Source organism: Orycteropus afer, unplaced genomic scaffold (genome assembly GCF_000298275.1).
Source record: "Orycteropus afer afer isolate SDZICR_OR568_19922 unplaced genomic scaffold, OryAfe1.0 scaffold00584, whole genome shotgun sequence".
In the NCBI taxonomy this organism is placed as follows: Eukaryota; Metazoa; Chordata; class Mammalia; order Tubulidentata; family Orycteropodidae; genus Orycteropus; species Orycteropus afer.
Window position 1 is genome coordinate 1,531,488 of NW_006922171.1, and position 5,383 is coordinate 1,536,870.

At 38.2% G+C, this 5,383-nt stretch overlaps 1 pseudogene; it reads right to left on the reverse strand.

Moving 5' to 3' along the window:
* The window catches only part of LOC103210305, an 85,619-nt pseudogene that overhangs the window by 5,276 nt on the left and 74,960 nt on the right, over positions 1-5,383 (reverse strand).

Below are 5,383 nucleotides of genomic sequence, written 5' to 3' on the forward strand. Positions count from 1 at the left end.
ACTTTCAGCAAACAAGGTTGTGCCATCTGCATATTGCAGGTGGTTAATGAGTCTTCCTCTAATCCTGATGTTGTGTTTTTCTTCATAGAGTCCAGCATCTAGGACTATTTGCTCAGCATACAGACTGAGTAACTATGGTGAAAGGATACAACCCTGACACACTCCCTTTTTAATTTTATACCATGCAGTATTCCCTTGTTCTGTTCGAATGACTGCCTCTAGTCCATGTACAGGCTCCTCATGAGCACAACTAAGTTTTCTGGAATTCCCATTCTTCACAATGTTATCCATAACTTGTTAAGATCCACATAGTCAAATGCCTTTGCATAGTCAAGGCATCTCAAATTATCATGGCCCAAACAGAATTTTTTTTTTTTCCCCATCCCAGTCAAAAGCATCAGCATTGATCAAGTGACTCAATCCCATAATCTAGAGGATTCCCAGCAGCGTTTCTGCCTCATGATCTTTCTTACAAATGGCTTCAATTATGCAGATATGAAGTACAATACACCACCTCCTCAAGGAAACCTTCTAGACTAACCCAATATAAAGTAATACCCAAGTATTCTGTATCACATTGTAAATCTCAGCAAAGTACGTATCACTGATATTCTTTTTATTTGTTTATTTAATATCTCCTTCCCATGAAGACAGCAGAACCATTGCCCATTTAGTTTTCAATCATCTTATATGTCTGGCACATAAGAGGGGATCAGTGAATACTTGGTGAATGGACAAATGAACAGCCAGTGAACCACTAAGCTATTTATGGTCTAGCGCTGTATGGCATTTTTTCTCTACTGCACAGTGGAGTGTTCAGGGCAAATAGATCACTTTTTGCCCCACCTAAAGGAGCCATGCTCATAAGTTTAAAAGCAATGGTAAAGTACTTTAGAGAGAAGATAAACTACTTTAGTCAGAGAAAGAAGCAAAGAAATTAATCAAATCAGTAGCTCTTCAAGGACATGACAGATATGGTTAACATAGACCAGGGATTGGCATTTGACTGCTAACCAGAAGGTTGGTGGTTTAAGCCCACCAGCCACTTTGCAGAAGAAAGATGAGGAAATCTACTTCTATAAAGATTTATCACCTCAAAAACCCAATGGGGGTTGCTATGAGTCAGAATCAACTGGATGGCAGTCAGTTTTTTTTTGTTGTTGTTGTTTCCTTACTTTACCAAGCATGAATATCCTTCTAAATCTGGACAAGCCCATTTGTTATCATCTTGTCTTCTATGGCTGGTCTGCATACAGTAGTAGAATTGAGTTGCTGCAACAGAGACCTTATACCATAAAGCCATAGATACTATATCTGGCCCTTTACAGACTGACCTCTAATACTAAAAGAACAGGTTAGAAATCTCTCAAGAAAGAATTTCCACAATCACTAAACCTGTAAAGAGTTAGGGGGCTATGCATTAAGAGGGTTGCAAATAGCACAATCACAACAAAAGCCATGAACATAAAGCAAGCATAAGTAGCAAAAGTAACATTATTACTAATTTTGCATTCATTCATTCATTCATAAGTATATTAAGTTACTGCTGCTGTTACCATAATGGTTACAACAGTCATACCTGCAGGAGCCAGAATATCATGCAGGTACAAACTTCTCTACTCCATGGCAATCAAGGAAAAGCTGCCCTCATCACTTACCTTGCAGTTTCTAGGACCTTTATGGCCTTGTCGATTTCTCCTTGACTTTTGTACAAAAATGCCAACTCACATAGAGTGAATGCACTAGGTAGTGGTCATACTTGAGCAGCTTTTCACTAAAAGAGCAAATGAAAAGAAATTAAGTTTTAACAAAACAAGAAACATATCATTCCACCATTTTTTCCCATTATTCAGAAAACAGGTATAGCACTAAGCCTATTATCAGAGAAAATGCAGTATTTTAAAGAAAAACTGTTGTTATACAGTTAAGGAGCCTAAAATATGGCAATAAATAGTATGCTTTTAATATATTAATCTGTATTTTATTCCTTAATCTAAATCCAGCACTTAGACTTCTTCCCCTTAGATAGATGAATGCATGCAGGTTCTTAAAGATCAAAGTTGAGAATGGCAAGCTCCTCCTGCCCATGGGTGTGCTCTGGAAATAACTTCATTGAGAAATAAAAAAGCTGTATTATTTCTTATTGATGTTCATCCCTTTATATTTTCGAATCTTGTTAATGCTTAAAAATGTTTATTTAGAGTCTGGTCTATACTTTTGTTTTTCAGCAATATTATGACAACTCTGGCTATAAAACATATAGAAGCACTAGAAAACAATACGAGTAACACGCTTTCAAATGCCTAACTTAGCTCAGTAGAACTCTCTGAGAAAAACTCTCTCGTGCCAAGACCAAAGCTAAGACATACTCTGATGGCAAATAAATTGCTGGTGACAGAACCCCAAAGCAGGGGAATTTAGCAATCTGTAACTAAATCACACATATTTCACCCTGGAAGGAACCTCCCAAATGCTATACGACCTTCACAAATATAAATGATGCACATGGTAATTCACCACAGCTTTACTTGTAAGAGCAAAACAAGACTGAAAACAAGCAAAAGTTGAGAAACAAATTGAAGTAATATGGCAAAATGCCAAAGAGATTTCACTCTAGGTACCTAAGACTAAGGAGCCACTATTAAAAATCCTGGAGAGTTTACATGAAGTCCAGCTTTGGAACTTTTCTTAGAAAATTATAGGGACTGTGGTCTACATCGTACAGAGCAGTATCTACAGCTGAAGAGTGGCTGCACTCTCAAGATGACACAAGATCTCTTTACTTGTCTGGCCTTAGAGACGCTAATGTAAAAAAGAGGGCCAGGCATTTGAACCTTGATTCAACTCCATGTTTTGTAAAGTAGTAGAACATCATCAATGCTATAGGGAAATTAAAAATCCCATCTCATGTGCAGAAGAACTGCCCTCTGCCAAAAGAGAAGCAGTTACAGCACTTATCACATCCCTTTCTTCCCCACTAGATTAAAATCACAACGAATGGTAAAGTCTGTTCACTTAATTCTAAATCTCTAGCACCCAACACAATGTAGGGTACACAGCAGGTATTCAGTGTTTGCAGTATAAGTGAATAGATAAACAAATGCATGAATTTCAGATATCTTACAGGGATTCGAGAAATTGCTGCTAGAGTTTGGAGGGACGCTTGTTGGCTAGTGTGAATTTAGTTTTTGTGCGTCATCTGTAAACACCAAGCACCAAGTTGAAGTGCCAAAAGTCGTGTCCCTGTTAAGGCTATAATTTTGTTCATAAAGAATAAAGGCAACACACCTATGTCCTCTCTCTAGTAACACCAAGTAAAAGGCTAGTTAAAAAAAAAGGCCAGTAGTGGGAGGAAAAAGCACTCTGTTATGGTTTTCTCATGGCAGTTCTCCAGAACCTACCATTTGACGCATGCTGGTTTTACTCTTTGTTTTCACCTCTGAATAACATGAACGGAACACAATTCAGCTTCCAAGGGCCGCTGTAAGTGCTTCAGGCAGAAACATTTCAGTAACTTCACCAAGCACTCATCATCTGTCAAGTAGTCATTCAACTCTTAACAAGGAACAAAAAATACACAAAAAGAAAAAGACGTTTAAAAATCCTAATGGGGAAGAATTAATAGCTCATTAGGTGTCACTGCAATAATTTAAAAATAAGGAGGATTTTAGAGTAGTTGAAGCTGTGGGCTTGGGACCACAGTCACAGGGGATATCAAGCTCAACTGGCATAACATACTACACAAAACATTGTTCCATCTCCTACTCTGGTGAGTAGCAACTGGGATCTTAAAAGCTTGCAAGCAGCCATCTAGATGCAACTATGGGTCTCTCCTTGTCCAGAGCAAACAAGAATAAAGAAAACCAAAGATTCATGGAAGCAATTAGTCGTAGCGACTGGTACACCATGCAATCTGCAGTCTATACGACTATGAGACCAGAAGAACTAGATGGTGTCTGGCTACCACTGTCAACCACTTGAAGGGGGATCTATGTAGGAAATCCTGGATAGAGAGGGAGAACAATGTGAAACAAAACTCAAAATCATTTTGGGGGGGAAAGGGGGTACCAGTTTTGCTGGTCTGATAGAGCCTGGTGGAACCACTCAGACTATGGCCCCTAGCTGCCTTTCAGGTCTGGAATTGAAGCCATACCTGTGGCTTCCAGCCAAACAAAAGACAGGAAAGTGAATTGAACATGTACCTGAGGTAGATACACTCCTTAAAGAGAACAACCATGGGAGAAAGAAGGGCTGTTTATGCACAGGGAGACAGCTCAGGGGGCATGAGTGCATGGAGGGATACACACAGGGAAGTGGTAACTATTGGAAGGCAGTGGGAGGGGAGATGTTGCATCGTGGTAAATTGTAGTCAATGTCATGAGACAAAGTATATGTGAATTGCTGTATGGAAAGTGAATTTGCTCTGTAAATTTTCACCCAAATCACAATTGAAAAAAAAATAAAATAAATAAAATAAGGAGGATTTTAGCATTTGTTATGTCTTGCTAAATAAAATGCTATGAAAAAAATTTTTTTAAGTTGAATTTATTGTATTAGCCCACCATCGTAATCACTTTAAAAAAAAAAGAAAAAATTAAGTGGTCATACTTTGAATTATGTGACCTTTGGATACAACAACAGGAAATCTGAACTCCAAACAAAGTAAAGGCCTCATCGATTCTATAAAAGGTAAAGCAAAAGGAGCAAAGCAGCAGCCTCTTCTGTAGTTTTGGATTATAACCGTGTTGGCTTCAATGTGTGAGAGGATAACACTCCCATATGGAGAAGCAGATGGCCTTATATCCATTAAAAATTCAGGAAGTAAAATGCCCTTTCCAGATCATTATGTTTACAACTTATTATCAATTCTCCCAGGTTATGTTCTTTTTGGGGAAAATTATGTAATAAAATTAGACAAAATGATTCTCAAGTGGATGAAAGGCACCTAAAATGCTCCCAAACCTCTAACTGCTTGAGGGAATGTAAAAGATTGTCTTTCACCACTTATTTCTTTTGAAAATGATGCTTTACCTTCTACAGACGAGGCAACATGCATCAAACAGAAAAAACATACTATCTAGGATGTCTACCTACCACTCTCGGTTGTTGTTTTTTTTTTTTTTTCCCCCAACAAGTTATATTCAACCAAGAACTCATTCCAAAACTAATAATTTATACATTTCAGGCAGAGACAACACATATAAGAGAGACAGTAAAATGAACTAATGAGGACACAGGACAGGATCCCTCATATTGAAATTCTCCTGCTTTTAACACAAACCCCACGTGCTGATTTCCTAGTAGGTAAACTATCTATAGGAGCTCTGGTAGCATAGTGGCTAAAGTACTTGACTGCTAACCAGAAGGCTGGCGGTTCAAACCC